The sequence below is a fragment of the Antechinus flavipes genome, chromosome 3, assembly GCF_016432865.1.
Source record: "Antechinus flavipes isolate AdamAnt ecotype Samford, QLD, Australia chromosome 3, AdamAnt_v2, whole genome shotgun sequence".
In the NCBI taxonomy this organism is placed as follows: Eukaryota; Metazoa; Chordata; class Mammalia; order Dasyuromorphia; family Dasyuridae; genus Antechinus; species Antechinus flavipes.
Window position 1 is genome coordinate 165,716,418 of NC_067400.1, and position 17,922 is coordinate 165,734,339.

The window sequence follows — 17,922 nt, forward strand, 5'->3', positions numbered from 1 at the left end:
CCTACCATTTAGGAATATCATTTTGGCAAAGCAAAATAAGAGATTGGAGAGGGAAAACATTTGAAGAAGAAGCTATTCCAATGCCAACTAGAATTGATGAAGATATAGCCATGTAAATGTTTAATTACTCTTCTATTACACCTCCTATAAATTTGAAGACAACTATTCTATTTCCCCCAAGACTTCTCTTTTTGAGGCTAAACATTTCCACACGGTTACTTTATCCATTCTTCATATTATGTGAACTCAAATACTTTTATCATAATGGTTGTTCTCCTTTGGACTTCCAAGCTTATTGTTGTCTTCCTAAAGTATAATGCCCACAGTTTTGGAACTGATAGCTTTGTAAATAGTTGTCTATTTTATGGAATGGAATATAATCATTTTAACAAGATTTGATGTGGATCAAATTTACATTAAAAAAATTTTCCCTGATAACTTTTGATAACAAAACAATGGAAAATAAATGCTATACGTAGTACAAAATAAAATGATTCTTTAAAATGGGGGCAATGAGGTGGCACAGTAGACCATCTCTAGTCAGGAGGACCAAATTCAAATCTGTATTCAGATATTTGACACTTACTACATGTGTGATTTACTTATTCCTTATTCCCTTGCTCCTAAAATAGAACAAACATGAATAAATAATAATTTACTCAATTTTACCCTTTGGGAAAGTGATTCTACTATTTTCCATGGTTGTACCCTCATCATCTAGAATAAGGTATTGCAAAAAATTAATGCTTAAGAATAATCTGCAAGTAACATTCTAAGTATTTGAAACTATGCCTCAAATAAAAATGAGGAAACAAAACATACATATGATATCAGAAACCACAAAATTTGTTCATCATCATTACTTTACTGTAGATATTATTTTCACTCTAGAAATAGCTAGAATAGCTAGCATTTATTTCACTATACATGTAGCAATCTGTATGTTTCCTTATTAATTAGACTTCTTTTAACAAGATAATCATTTGAGAGCCTGAATAAATATTCAATACATATAATTTTTATGGAAAAATGAAATAGATTTGCAATGAAATACAAAATCCTATGTATATGTATGTAAGTATACACACACACCAGATATGTGTGTGTGCATATCTGTGTATGTATACTTTTAAGAAATTTCTAGGAGAGGAATACAGAGGAAAATTTAGGCTATGTAAAAACAAAAGAGATCAATAAAAATTTGTTTTTAAATACATTTCTACACTTATAAATCTGAATACACTAGCATCTAATTTGCCTAGTATTATTAAAGAATGAGTTGCTTTACATTAATTATTGATTAGTCATGAACAATTATTTTTTTAAATAATTTTTTATTGATAGAACGCATGTCAGGGTAATTTTTTACAGCATTATCCCTTGCATTCATTTCTGTTCCGATTTTTCCCCTCCCTCCCTCCACCCCTTCCCCCAGATGGCAAGAGTCCTTTACATGTTGAATGGGTTGCAGTATATCCTAGATACAATATATGTGTGCAGAACCAAACAGTTTTCTTGTTGCACAGGGAGAATTGAATTCAGAAGGTATAAATAACCGGGAGGAAAAACATAAATGCAAGCAGTTTATATTCATTTCCAGTGTTCTTTCTCTGGGTGTAGCTGCTTCTGTCCATCTTTGATCAATTAAGGCTCTCTTTATCGAAGAGATCCACTTCCATCAGAATACATCCTCAAACAGTATCATTGTTGAGGTATATAATGATCTCCTGGTTCTGCTCATTTCACTCAGCATCAGTTCATGTAAGTCTCGCCAGTCCTCTCTGTATTCATCCTGCTGGTCGTTCCTTACAGAACAATAATATTCCATAACGTTCATATACCACAATTTACTCAACCATTCTCCAATTGATGGACATCCTTTCATTTTCCAGCTTCTAGCCACTACAAACAGGGCTGTCACAAACATTTTGGCACATACAGATCCCTTTCCTTTCTTTAGTATCTCTTTGAGGTATAAGCCCAGTAGAAACACTGCTGGATCAAAGGATATGCACAGTTTGATAACTTTTTGAGCATAGTTCCAAATTGCTCTCCAGAATGGCTGGATGTGTTCACAATTCCACCAACAATGTATCAGTGTCTCTGTTTTCCCACATCCCCTCCAACATTCCCCATTATCTTTCCCTGTCATTCTAGCCAATCTGACAGGTGTGTAGTGGTATCTCAGAGTTGTCTTAATTTGCATTTCTCTGATTAATAATGATTTGGAGCATATTTTCATATGTCTATAAATAGTTTCAATTTCTTCGTCTGAGAATTGTCTGTTCATATCCTTTGACTATTTATCAATTGGAGAATGGTTTGATTTCTTATAGATTAGGGTCAGATGAACAATTATTATAGTACCCTTCTACTGAAGTTCTAGTTTGATACTTCATTATACAAGGTGGTGACCTTGGAATCTTTAAAAATATAGCAACAGAGCTTAGCCTTAGCCAAGACATGCCAAACCAGAAAGACTTTGAATATGATTGGCAATGGACTATATATGTCAGTTGTCTGAAGATTTGCCCAACAAAGTTCAGGGATTCTCACCACCAGGTGATGAATCATTCTGGTATTAGCTACACAGACCAGTGATTAAGGTTGAAAACCAGTGGAGGAAATGACCACACTGATTAAATCACAGCCCTTTTGAAGTTAGGATAATACCATCTGTCAAGTACTTTAGAATTTTGGAATTATTTTCAAATATGTTGTTTTATTTGATATGCAGGAAAATCTTATAAATCAAATATAATAGGCATTATTAGTCCCATGATTCACAGCAGGAGCCAAAGTTTTTAGAAGCCAATATAATGGATATTCTAGTCTAGAAAATCAAGACATTAGAATTCTAATTTCTGCTATTAATTATTGTAACTGTGTGACCATACACAAAATTATATTTTCTCATTGGTACCTCATTTTATTCATTGAAAGATCAGGTGCTCTGAAACTATAATTCTGCAATTCAAAAAATTAAGGGATTTGCCAAAAGCTTTTGGTGGAGTTTGAAAGATGTTACACTTCTGCAAAATGTAGGTGGGAAATGAACACATTCTAAGAATGAGAGAGAGCTTATGCAAAGGCATGTATATAGTTTTGGTGGAGTAGCTCCCAATTAACTTAACTCCAACATTTAAAAACATATCTTCCTATATGCATTATACTCCTCTCTGTCTTCTCAAATAGAAGCTATTTAACAAAACTGATCTTTTTTTCAGTGGGATAAAACCATCACCCTGAATTTAAGTGGTATAGTGATATAGGAGGGAGATGGTATCATATGTTTTGAGTTCAAATTCTAACTCTTCCATCTAATTCCTGGCCTCTTTCATGGATATATATCTTAGTAAAGGGATCCATCAATGTGTAAATATATGTGTGTGTGTGTGTGTGTGTGTGTGTGTGTAAAACAGAAATTTACAGAGAGAAATAGACTATCTGTAGATTAGTGACTGGATGAAAGTGTGATACACATATATACACATGTGTGTATGAGTATCTGTGTGTATACATATCTCTGACTTCAGTTTCACCATAAATAATGATCCAATAAAACCTAAACATATCAATTTGTCTTTTTCAAAGTAAATAAAGGACAATTAGGCATCACAGTGAATAGAGTGCTGGGCCTGAATTCAGGAACACCTGAGCACATATATATAGCCTCAGATTTTTATTAGCTATGTGACCCTGTTGGAACTTAACCATGTTTGCCTCAGTTTTCTCAACCATAAAATAAACTAGAGTTGGAAATGACAAAGTGCTCCAATATTTTGCCAAGAAAACCACAAAGTGTATTACAGAATTAGACACAAATTGAACAAAGTGAATATGCAGGCAGTAGAAACATGTTAATGTGACATCATTGGATTAAACAATTTTAAAATTTCCTTCCAATTCTATGTATATTTTTTTATGATTCTCTGATCTTTTTCAATATAAATTTATTTATCACATAGCCATGAAACTATTAAGCTTTGGGGATACAAAGTCAAAACTAAAAGCAGTCCCTGACCTTAAAGAACTTAGATTTTTCTAGGTGCACAGAATATACATGAACATAATTTAAGGGAAAAGGAGAAAGAACTAATAATCATGATGATGAGGAAAGGCTTCCCATTGTAGACAGCTTATATACTGAGCCCTGAAAGATGTTAGCACTTCTGCAAAATGTAGGTGGGAAGTGAATACATTTTAGGAATGAGAGAGAGCTTATGCAAAGGCATGTATACAGAAGACATAATCTTGAGGATGTAGGTTATTTGGCTGAAATGTTGAACATAGGAATATAAACATGCAAGCTGGTTGAGTAAGCACTAGACAGATTGTTTGAGGTAGGGAGTAACGGCATGTTTTTACATATACCTAAGAAAAGTGATTGTATTAAATAGGTAGAAGGTAAATGGAGGAAAAGAAAAAAAAATGAAGCAAGGAGTCTAATTAAACATCTTTGCAATATTACAAGTGAGAAATGATGAGGTTCTGCGGTGGTAGCTATATGAATGGATAGAAGATGGCAACTGATAAAAAACATAGTGAAGATAGTTTTCATAAGAATTGATGACTGAATATTATAGAAGGAATTATGAGTCAAAGATGACTCAGGTTATAAAAGTAGATATCTAGAAGGATGTTGATGCCGTTAAAAAATCAAAAAAAGTTTAAAAAGAAAATAATACATTCTATTTTGGGTTTGGTGAGTTTGAGATATCTAAAGATACCCCAGTTCAGTATGTACAAAAAGCAAGTCATTCAGGAGATGGCTCTTAGGAAGCCCATTAGGATTAAATATATACATTTGAATGTAATCTGAAGATTAATGAATTCTTGATAGATATTAACATTACTAAGAGAGCATGCAGAAATAAAAGAAAAGAGTCCAGGAGCCACCTTTGAGAGTAAGCCTTATTAATGGATAGGACATTATAAAAATGAGAAGGGAGCAATCAGACAAAAAGAATGATCTCTAGAAAAGAATAATCATGAAAATGGTATGGAGGGAGTAGACACAAGTATCACTTGTTTAAAGATATCAGGAAAAATAAAGACACAGAAAATGCTTTTGTATTTAGTAATTAAATTACCTGTGGATAATATCTATGCTCACATGGACCAAGTCTGGTCTTAAAGATAACTGAAAAATATTAATATCTCTTTGTCTCATGCCATCCCTTTTCAGTGTTTCTTCTAGGAATTCTCTAAATTCATTAGCTCAAGCCAATATTTCTGCAGACATTAGCAAAAGATTCCCCATATCCTATATAAGTCATGAAAGTAACAATAATTTCTAGAAGAATATCATTTATTTAACACAAAGACTAATAACAATAATAATAAATGCATAATGTTTAAAGGATTTCAGAGTGCGTTACAAATATTAAGTTTAGAAAATCTCAGTTAAAAGAACCCTAAATAAACAATGTGTAAAATAGAATTATGATGAAATAGTCAAGTATTGTCTCTTTACTAAGAATCTTTTTCATTAACTGCATTGAAATGAAAATAATTTTCATTATTTCTTTTGAGTCAAAATTACCATCTGGCAGATTAACACTGATACAGGATCTATGTCCCCAATGAATATCATCTTCCTTTATAATTTTTGTTCATTATGGTCAGACACAAAGTCATAGTCCTGATAATTCTTTTCAGGAAATCTTTTTAATGATTGCCAGGGTTATCTTTCCTGAGATGAGTTGCCAGATTTAGAACAGGAAATAAGAGGATCTTATGACCTTTAAATAGATTGTCTTGTTTCCTGTGCTCAACTGCTCATCTCCCTCGGTTATGGCAGGTGTGAAAGCAGAAAATGGCACAATTTTCAACTTCTGCCGTAGGTTTTCTTGGTAGATCACCTTCTATAGCCTTTGGATATAATACTTTGTAGGCTTGAGATGCACAGGCTCAGAACTTCCATCTCAGATAAACCTTATGAGAGATTTCTCTTCCACTGAGAGAGAATATTTCGTAATTTTAATTTTCTATAGTTCTCCAACTTCCTTTTCTGTCACCTCTTTTCTATATGTCTTTAAATAATTATTTTTATTTTTATTTTGTGTTGTGAAAGTTTTTTTTTTAATTTTAAATTCCATTAAAATTTTTTTAAACACTGGCCTACTATTTAGTATTAATAGCTTTAGTAATGTACAGAAGAAAATTTAAAATACCAAATAAATGAAAAGACTTTTCATTTATTTGGTGTTTATAATTTTCTTCTGTACATTATTTATTCTATATATTGATATCTGGTTCTACTGAAGAGTATGAAATACCAAAGGAATATTGGGTGGAAGGTCAGCCTTGGAGTTGAAAAAAAACCCAGTTCAAGGGCTGACTGACACTTTTAAATAGTTGGTCTGCTGGAAAGTCTAGATTTTAAATTACAGGTAAGTTTACAGATCAGCAATTTTTTTTTAAATGAAGTTGATCTAATTTCCTTTTTTTTTTCCCTTAAAGGCAAGACAGACACTTACAAAATTTCAGATATGGATTTTTACTGCTAGTAATTGTTCAATCATCATTTGTGACTATTTGAATATTGAGTTGCTTTGGGATATAAAGGGTCAATATTAGAATTCATTTGAAAAGATTTTTACATGTCTTTAATTTTGTGACTAATTAATTGAAAAATTGTACATTTTGAAATAAATTGAAATCTGTATATTTGAAATCCATCTTCATTTTTAGTTTATTGTTTAAATAATTAATAGCATCTATCTGATAAGCAAAAACTCTAATGGATCCCTTCCTCAGAAATTGTAGTTAAGAATTAGCATTTTATGGAGAATATGTGAAGTGCATGCCCTAAAGATCTTTATTGGCATTGCACCTTAGGGTTATCATATTTCAAGCAAATTATCCTTTCCTTATTGAAAGCAATTTAAAAAAATGAATATAACATAAAGATGGGCTTAGACCATAACTACACATATGTATGATAGTGAAAGCACTAAGGGGTGAATCCTAATGGAATGAGTCTTCAGTATGTAAGAAATGATGGAATGAAAGGCAGATAGAAGCTTACTTTGAATTATACAGATAGATGGGAGTTATTGTATCACTTAAGTGGATAGAATCAAAGTATAATGTTTAATTAATCAATAGTGATCATGTTAATTGTAAATGACTCATTAATAAATTTTAAGCATACTAATTTTATATCATAAAACATACTTCTTCCCTTTTTCAGAACTGTAATTTTATATTTTACTTCTTCATTGCATTGAGCTACTCTCTGATGCAGGTACTCAGCTTAAAAAAAAAAAAAAAACAACAACTATTAGTCAATAAAGTCCACTAAAAGTCCAATTTCAGTCCCATATCTATGCCTAAGATTTCAAAAGCTATGTCAATGGAATTATTACCTTCCTTAAAGTCTTTAAGTGAAAGGGCTGGTCAGCCCCAGATTACAGGACCCAGCCATGGAGATAAGCCTGATCAATGGATGATAAAAATGAGAAGGGAAAAAATAAAAAAGATTGAGCCTTAGAGGAGAATAATTAGGAAACCCAGGAAAAAAGGTAGTAGGAAGTAGACAAAAGCATCATATATATAAAGATATTGAGAAGGATAAAGGATCTTAGAACCAAAGGCCAATTTAACTAAGCATAGAGAGGCTTATCATCAGAAGGTTGACTGCCAAATAATGAGACTTTGTAAAATAAGTCATAGAGTAACAAATCTTAAGATACAATTAGATGTTATCAAGTTTCAGTTGTGACCCTATTTGAAATTTCTTGGCAAAGATACTAGAGTGATCTGCCATATCTTTCTCTAACTCTTACAGAAGAGTTCCCTGTATTTACAGATGAGGGAAGTGAGGGAAACGGTTAAGTGACTTGTCGAGTCACATAGCTAGTAAATATCTAAGGTCATATTTGAATTCAGGAAAATGAGTCTTCCCGACCTCAGACCCAGCATCCCATCTACTCTACCACAATGCTGTTACATAAACAGAATTCCCAGGAGGAAAAAAAAAATCACAGACCTTTTGAAATTAGTTGACATAATAGACAGTGTGGGGGGATATCTGAGTTCATATCCTACCTTAGATATTTATTAGCTCCATGATCATGGAAAGCTCATTTAATATGTATGAGTCTCATTTTCCTCAACTATAAAAATGGATACCCTAATTTATATCATCTAAGCTGTTACCTTCTGGGTCTAAATATATGATCCAATTGAAGTATTATACTTAATGTACAATATTTTGTTTGCAAATCAATGATCATAATAATAGTTGATAACTTTATAAAATTTAAACACAAGTATTAATGCCAAACTACTATTTAAGATATATACATACATATATATTTGATTTATGAATTTTTATAAATACTTATCAGGTAATTAAAACATTTTCCTTCTATCCCTTTACCCTATTCATAGGATATGAAAGTACTTAGCATACTTTTTAAAAAGAGCTTAGAAAAGAGAGAAGAGATTAGGGACCTCCAGGATTGCTCATTTTGTACATAAATAGCATACTGCTGTATTATGGGACTAGAAAGCATGAGAACACATTGGTGTTAACCTACATGGGGATGACGAGAGGACAGGAGAATTCAAAAGCTCATTAATTTGGAGAAGGGGAAACTAAGGTGATCTGATACAATCTGCTTATTTTACAATGAAGGAAACCAAAACACAGAGAAGTTAATTTTTTTTTTTATTGTCATATAGTAAATAGCAGAAGTACAATTTGAACCTTAGACCTTCTTAATCCAAATCCTGTGCCTTTTGCACTGTATCATACTTTCTCACATGCTCTCCTGCTCTGTTATGGAATGGGTGGATATAAGAAGTGATTGATGATTATATTTGTATTTCCAATGAGATATTTGGAGTTCTCAAAGAGGAGGAAATCTGTGGACTGCAAGTATAGAGATGAATTCAGAAGATTGCCTTTGTGAAGGGAGAATAGATTAGTGAAATTAATTTTTGTTACAACTCTAGGAGTATGAATAGGAAAATGACACCCACAGTGCTTACTTTAGAGTCTTTTCTTGTATCAATTCTATGATATTCTACTTATGTGTCATTATTAATCTGAGTAAATTGCTAGTATAATTTTCCATATCCATATCTATCCACAAACCATCTACAGTATATATCAGAAATGGAAAAAGAAAATGATGGAAGCTAAAGTCAGAGCTAGTCTGGTACTTCTTTGTTGAATTTCACCATTTTAGGTTCTGATTTCCCATCCTTAGAGAAAGTTGCTTGGAGGCACTTAGCAAGAATTAGGAATTAAGGTTTGAGATTGTACCCACTTGGATAAGTTTTTTCAAGCCTCCTCTATATGTTTTTTTTTTAAATAGTTTTAATTACTCAGGCATTATTTTGATTTATGAATAAAAGTGTCTTTTAAATATAATAATATAAGAAATATAATTTACAGCTGTACTCATGAAGTAGGAGATTCTCATTTTTTAATCCACCATATGCTAAAAAAAAATCAAGGAATCATAACAATTTAATGCTGAAGGGAACCATAGAAATCACACAATCCAATTACTATATAGATGAAAATTCTGAAGACCATTTTTTGGTTATGGTTGTTATAATTGAAAATGATACTAAGCTTGTATTGACTAGGGTAAATTGCTGACCTTTTTTCCAGTGGTGGTAATGAATTTTCACTATTTCATCCATACTCTCATTTCTACCCTTTGCAAGAATCTAAGCTTTTCTTTCCCCAGACTCTGATTCAGTAACATGCCTTCCTTCAGTGATTGAAATAATTTGGTCACTAAAAAGTTTATGTAAACACACGTGTACAAAGACATCGAAAAACCCACAGAGTTATTTTAAATAAATAAAAATCTAGTTGAAGGATGATTTACAAAAGGAATAGGTCTTGTGCTATGACTAGTTAAGCCTTTAGACATTGGGAAAAAGAAGCAGATAGTATCACTTTACAAAATATTGTTGCCAATGGCCTGAAGATGTGACCAATCAATTATATACTCACTTCAGACAAGCCAACTTCTTAACTTACTTAACTTCTTACTAAGAGCATTTGCTTTAAATTTCATTTATTTATTTCACCTAATAATGTGCAATTTCATTTTTAAATGGATTTCAAATGCTTGGGAAGTATGATTTCTTTTGACTGAGATCATAGATCTTGATTAATAAACTTACAGTGTGGTTAATAATGCATTGCCTGAATTCTTAATATTTGATATATGTTATCCTAGTAATTATCAAAGTGTGTTCTGGGATATGTAGGCGGTTTTTGATGATCCTTGGATATCCTAAATTTGGTATGAAATATACATCTTACAAAATGTTTTTTTAATCCATTTCTTTTTAAAATTTGAATCTGTATTAAATAACTTTCTTGTTACTTATTCATTAAAGTAAATCATAGGATTACATATTCAGAGGAGGAAGGAACATCTGATGACATTTAGTTTCAAATGATTTTGCAGATGAGAAAGAAATCTAAAGTTATAGAGACAATAAGTAACACCAACTTTGACTTTAGAGCTATTTTCCTTCTTCTGTGCCAAATTCCCCTCAAATCTTTTATTAAAGGGAGAGGAGGAAAAAAAGTGAAAACAAATAATTTTGTTGAAAAGATTGAAGACCATTTTATGTGCAGTAGCAGTCATCTTTGGTTAGTTCTGAAAAAAAAAAAAATTAAAAACCCCTGCAATAATATTATAATAAAATTTCATTTTTTTTGATTGGAGAATGAATTTAATAAATAAATGGTAGATGGAAATCAAGACATTTTAAACTGCTTATAAGTTATGCTTAAATGATTAATTTATTTTGTACCATTAAATAATACTAGTAATGATCAAAATAAGTTCCAAGGAAGAAGTACATTCTTGAACTTTTTAGAAACTTCATTTCCTTGGGCTTGGATTTATGGAAAAAAGAGATGTATAATTTCATCTTGCTTAATTACTTGTTAATCTATCCCAAAACAAATATTTGTTTTTATTGGAGTTGTTGACAAAGAGCCGTTTCCTGTGGAATCTTTGGGGACTATGGCTTCCAGTGGGGAAAAAAAAAATTCTTGATTTAGAATCAGAGGATGTTGGATTAGAGTTCAAATCTCAGCTCCCCACTTATTTTCTGTTTTATCATATCCTAGTCATTCATATTCCTCTCTAAGTCCTTCTATAGGTCTAACTGTGCTTGGACTCGATGGTCTTTGCGTCCTCTATAGTTCTAAATCAATTACATTACTATGTTTACACACTAGTATTTTCCATTAAGTTCTCTAAGGGGGGAAAAGTATTTTTTTTTAAGTTTGGGAACACAAATATATGATTGATATATTATGTATCAAAGTAGTTATTTTAAAATTCTTTATGAAATTAAAATTATCAAAATTTAAGTTCACATAGAATCCAAGGAATTATTTATTTCACTCACCTCCTTGAATTTATCGATGAAGTTGGAACTGAGTTCCAAAGAAAATGAATTATAGCTCAACTATCAGGGATTTTTTATTTAAACAAAATATAGGCATAATCCATAGATTTTTTTGCAATTATTGGTTCCAATCTTCTTCTCTTTAAAGTTCTTTATCTGAGATCCTAAGAAGAATTTAAATCCTTGTATCTTCTCTTCAGTGCCTTTGTGAATTATAACATATTCCAAAACCCAGTGCAATTTTCAGCTTTAATGACATAATACTCCACTCAGACTTTTGCTACATACTCTGTATCCAAAGGGTCTCACTATAAAACAAAGAGAAAAAGGAGCTTAGATTTCTAAACAACCAGTAGATAAGTAATTTATTTGAATATATGATATTTTAAAAATCATAATAAAAATCACAAGATGCCAAAATCAAAGACTTGCTGATATACTTAGTTGATGTATTTACTCTCCTTCAGTTGTTATTGTTAGATTATGTACACAATTCCTTTCACTGCTTTAGTATATCTATTATGTTTCCATGGCTATATAAGACACATTTCTGCAGATACAGAGAGTGATCTAAGAGCTTTTCTCTTCTATCAACAATAATAAGTGAGGGCTTGACAATCATCTTCCTTCAACTGAACTACTGAAGGGCTAATATCTTTCTGTTGGCCTTGAAACTTTCTTCTTGGGCTTTTAAAAATTCCTTGATTCTGTTGACTACAATGATTTCTCAGAAAATTACAAGTAAAAGGGATGCCTCTTCATAAGCTTCCTTTTTCTTCATTCCTTAATCCATATGAGGACATACTGAATTGACTTAAATGGCCAGAATAACCTTACATTTATAAACACTCTTTAAACTTTTGAATTGGGCTAACCATGACACCATGACACTACAGTTCTCAAAAAATAGCACTCATACCTGTTTAATTATGCCACTTCATTTTTTCAATCAGATATATGTAAGACTAGAATAAATTTGAACCAATTGAACTGAGAAAGTATTGGTTATACATCATGTTTTTAAATTTGTATTGGCATAATTTGATAACCTTAATTTCCCAATATCTTTTTTTTTTCTTTTTTGTTTATATGCCATAACTTATAACAAAGAATAAAAATAAGGAGGGGAAAAATCATGTCAGTAAAACTAACGAATACACAAATCCAATATTATATTCAATACTCCACATTTTTCACATTTTTCACTTCTTCAAAGAGGATAGGGAGATAGAGTCTCATTCTCTTCTTTGGAGTTAAGATTAGGAATTGTAATTTCAAAGGTTTCAGTTTAGTTGTTTTTTTTGGGGGGTTGAATATGTATATTTCATGGAGGTCTCTCTCTCTCTCTCTCTCTCTCTCTCATTTTCTTTCATTTTCCCCCCAATGATGAAGGGTAGAAGAGAAAATAAATGTTTGTGAATTGAAACAATGTAATTTAATTAAACACAAGCCTTCATTATAAAATCAAAATTTTTTACATTGAATATTAAGCAAATATTTTGTTAATAATCCATTTTTCCAAGTAGATTCTTGACTTTTCATTAGAATTTATATCAGGCATGTTCTCAGTTCTACAACTCTAATAATTTTACCAACCTTTTGTAATATGTGTTGTGGTACAAGGTCATAATTTAATATTCTATTATTCTAATTTCTATTGAGAATAATTATTCTAATTATTCTAATATCTTACTTTGAGAATTTTTACAATTCTGGAACAATTGTGCTTCTCAGTATTTCAGTATAGGTATCAGATTTCCTTATTCTCTTAAAGGCTTTCACATCTACTAGAAATTTTGTAAAATTTACTTGATATACTTATGATTATTTTATAGCTTTATAAAGATGCCTGTCTTTTATAATGTAATCTGGATTTCAGAAAATAGATTTGTGTAACCTTAGAAGAAAAAATTAATTCCATCAATATAAAGTATATTTTCCTAAAATTCAGTATTATAAATTGTCTTTCCTCCCATTTTTTTTTCATGAAAATAAAGAGTAGTTCTTTTAATCATCTTGCTCCTCTTTCATCTTTAAGGAGCCTTTGCTACAACATAGAGGAATTAGTAACCTCCAGATGCCAAGTCTTTTTAAAACTGCTTTGCTTCTTTTCTTAGGACTAATTAGGCTATTTAGCTGCAATAATTTGTCAGTTCTTTTTTTTTTCTTTTCACATTTTTCTGTTTTCATTACACTTCAGTGCAACTGATCCTGTTTCATTATGGACTTGACTAATCCTTGAAATGCCTGCATTACTCATACCAAAGGAGGTTATAATATATCTAATAGATATTGGCATGTTCTTTTAAAGAAATACAACTTTTCATGATTCCTAAAAGTAATATCTATTCTTGACAACAAAGGAGAGTAATGAAACATGTATGGCACAAAATGCAGTATTTAACTTTCAAAGAACTAAGTGAAGGTGAGCAAGCATCACAATTCAACTTTACCTGACCAAAGCCAGACATTCCAATTCAGCTTACTGTCAACAGAAACACAAGTGTGAAATCATATTAAAGTGATTACTTGTCCCAAGTAATTTAAACTGAATCCTCTGAAGAGTTAGATTCAGTAATAATTATTACACATTTGCTATGCCCAAATATCTTACACACAAACTTGGCTTTTCTTAGATCTCCATTACAATCACTGTCCTTTTAAAAAGGAGATTTTCAACAAATTCCAACTGCTTAGGGTTCAAGCCAAAACAGATTTTCAGAGCATATTCCATTTAAATAGTACAGCCATTGCTTCCCCAAACCAGGTTGACATTAAAATTACCTTGGCATATGGGATTAAAATATGCTCCTTTTAGCTTTCTCTTCAGTTTCACATTTGCCACTTAAGAAATGATAGCCCAAATAAGGTTCTGCAGTATATTAAGCTTAGCAGTATATATGTAGCTTCCATTCTTTATTACATGATGTGTTGAATAACAATTAATTACTTGCTTTGTGATGAGAAACACAAATCTTATGCATCCATTGCATTTCCTCCACAGATCTGAACTTAGGGACATTTTAATTTTGCACAAGGAATTCATACCCAGGGTAATATGTACTCTGATAGCAGAACATCATTCCCATGTATGACACAGAATATTGACAACTTCCTCCTTCTTCTCTTTCTGATTCATGTGTCCAGATAGTTTTGGGTCAGTGATGGGGGTGGGAATATTAGGGGAGAAAAGATAGGTTTTTCTCTGCCCTTTTTTCTTGGTAAGATCAAAGCTATAGGTGATTTTAAAGATATTAAATTTAAATTGTAAAATCAAGGAGTTTTTTTATCCTGCTTTCATAGGGAAGCAGGTGGTGGCCTAATAACTAAAGAAACTGATGTTAGAAGAAATCTATGCGTCACAATCATAAGTGGAAAAAAAATGTACTAATAGCATTAGCAACAAAACTTACCCAAGATTCTGAAAGCTTTGTCAAAATTTGCCTTTTTTTTGTTGTTGTTGTTGTTGTTGTTGTTGTTGTTTGTTTGTTTGTTTGTTTTAATCCAAAAACTTTGGACTATCCAAGCAATTTTTTCCCCTTCGGTACTAAAATAATTTCAAATGTTACTTCAGTGTCCTTATATTTACTGGAAACTATACCTCCTTTACTGAACTCTTCATAAAAGGAGTAGTTTGCTGTGAATGTCCCTGAACTATTGATATACAGACAGACAGACACATAGATAGATAGATAGATAGATAGATAGATAGATAGATAGATAGATAGATAATAGGGTGCTACCTTATCAGGCTTAGAGATTTTGGCATGTTACTTTAAGAATTGCAGTAAATCATTCATCTTTTATAATTGACAAGGAAGACTTTGTAGTTAATTTTATTTGATTTATTTCATTATTAAAATACTTGCCCCATCATTCCTAGATCTAGACCTAGATTCAAGGTTGTTTTAGAAAATGTCAAAAAAAAAAAAAAGCCATATTTTTATAACTCAATCATGTGCACAGGAACTTTTTCCTATGCAGTCATTTACACAGTATAATTTTATTTCCTTTTGTTTTTATTAGTGATTCTTTTCCTCTTTTAATTGTTTATTATTTACTGAGGAAAATTCCAACCTTTTAGAATTAATATGAATGTTGCAAGAGACATCTGTTGTGTTGTCAGAGTTCTTCGTTCTTAGAAAGTTTAAAGTACATTGGAATCATATCCTCATAGGATAATAATTTCAGAATTAAAAGTGACATCAGAGATCATTGATCCTAATATTATCATGTGCAAATGAGGAAACTCAGGTCTAGAAGTGGGACCCTTTGATCCTATGTCCCTAGTCACTTATGCTTTCCTTCCTTCCTTTCTCCTTCCCTCCTTCTTTCCCTTTCTCCCTCTCTTCCTTCCCTCTCTTCCTTCTTTCCTTCCTTCCTTCCTTTCTTCCTCCCTCCCTCCCTCTGTCCCTCCCTCCTTTTTCTTTTTCTCTTTTCTTCCTTTTCTTTCTTTCTTTCTTTCTTATATTCCATCTACTTCCTTTCTTTTCTTTGTCATTGTGGGTTAATTTGGTGACTTCATCTATAGCCCTTTTTTTTTTGACAGTGATGCATATGTTTATCTCAACATCATCCATGTAGCTTATGATAAATAGGGTGATATTGCCTAAGAAATAATGAAAATTAGGCATTTGAAAATAAATTTTGATGTATGTCTTTGAACAAAAGCCAAAATTTATATAGCCCTTGATATTATTTCACAGCTCTTTATAATCTAACACATTATTACACTCATTTGATACACACAAAACTCTAGGAGGGGTAAGTATTATTATTATCACCAGTTTACAGTTGAGAAAAGTGAGGTAGAAAGAGATTAAGTGAGTGCTCAGGCATGATCACCAGTATATATTTGGAGTTTAAATTTGAACTCACATCTTCCTGACTTCAGGAATTGTTTGTTATATGCCTATATATATATTTTAGTTATATGCCTATATAACTATCCATTGCATCACCTAATTATTCAGGGAAGTGGCCAGCACCACCTTGGGTTCTAAAAATGCAAAATTATTCTTCTCAAAGTCCTAGACTGATGATGATGGTGCCCCAATCAAACTTATACATCAACTGTGCTACTTTAAATTGAAATTATTAATGTTTTTAATGCAAGCATCATAAAACTTAGGTCTTTATTTTAAGAATGAGGCCAGAATCAAGCTGCTATTTTCTGGGTCAGGTGCCACACATTTTCTGACACCAAAAATAAAAAAGCCATTCTATTTTTCTAAAACAAGCAAATGCTAACTAGGAATATTTGTTAACTCTCAGGAAATCTCTCAGGAAAATTTTAAAGGAGAAATTAGCCTGAAATACATTATCACATTAATTCAGTTAATTTTGCCTATAGGATTGATGTCTAGATGACTAAAAGACTTCTGAACTTCCTTGCCAGAAATTGAATGTTAAATTAAATATCTATATGTTAGCAGTCGGGATATCAATAAAAAGGAATCATGATGATGCTGACTGCTTAACAGATTGAACATTCAGTGGCTAAAAGTTTTTTCTAACTAGACTGCCAAGATTGCAATTGTAGGCACAGAAACATATTTCATTCAATCACAAATGATGAAATTGCAAAAAAATTATATATATTATGTGTCTGCCAATGGTTATAAAACCTCTTTAAAATTCCTTATATATTAAATATTTTTTATATGTGTGTGTGTATATACATTCTCTCCTAATGCAGTTTCTTTTTATCTTTTAAATCTTAAGGCTGAGATTTTTATTATTATTATTATTACAAGTTGGACCAAACTAAAAATTTCATTTTGCAAGCAATTCTACTTTTTAAGTAGGGATAGAATCTCTTAGAGGACAAATCATAATTCTCCTTTTTTTATTATCTGTATGGATCTTGAATCACTGAAATAGTCTCTAGCAAATATGGGAAGAGCTAATTTATCATTTAATAGGTTTCCTGGATTCAACTTCACTCTCAATTCATCTTTTAATAATTTTTCTTATTGTGAAATTAATAATCATCAATAAAAGAAATATATTGATCTTCAAAGACTAAAAAAGAGAATAGTGGAAGGCATAATAAATTTTTATTATGTAGTTTATTTTTAAAGAAATATTATTGGAGAATTCTCCTATAACCCCCAGGCTAATTAAGCAAACCCAACCTCTTAATTAGCTCTGGACTGGCAGAACCTATAGATATTGGGAATACAACAAATTACAAGCAGAAGATAATTTTGAAGATCACCAGAAAAGATCTGATTAAATTGGAAACGGGAGGGAGGCAGTCAAGCACAAGCAGCTGAGCACAAATGCTACTGCAGACAGTACAGAGCCCCAGGGCAGTGCAGATGCCACAGGTGGTGTGGACTCTGAGGGGTGGTGAAGACTCTGTGGAATGATGCAGACTCTATATGTCAGAGAATCTACAGGGATAAATGTACAGAAGGAATGTTGGCTACTCTGTTCTGGCTGCAATACTGTAAATAAACAGAAAAGTTAGAAAACATTGAACTCAAACACAAAGCTTAATAGTGAATCCTG

General features: G+C 31.6%; 1 protein-coding gene and 1 long non-coding RNA gene across 2 annotated transcripts in view; one reads left to right on the forward strand and one right to left on the reverse strand.

The window, feature by feature from the left end:
- The window catches only part of MYO16 (myosin XVI), a 722,870-nt gene that overhangs the window by 413,879 nt on the left and 291,069 nt on the right, over window positions 1-17,922 (forward strand). The window lies entirely within an intron of this gene.
- LOC127553459 (uncharacterized) overlaps window positions 8,606-17,922 on the reverse strand; it is a 37,891-nt gene continuing 28,574 nt past the window's right edge. Inside the window, exons 2-3 of the long non-coding RNA XR_007951744.1 lie at window positions 11,407-11,714; window positions 8,606-8,884 (exon numbers count right to left, since the gene is read on the reverse strand). This is a non-coding gene — a long non-coding RNA (uncharacterized LOC127553459). The remainder of the gene's footprint in view (window positions 8,885-11,406; window positions 11,715-17,922) is intronic.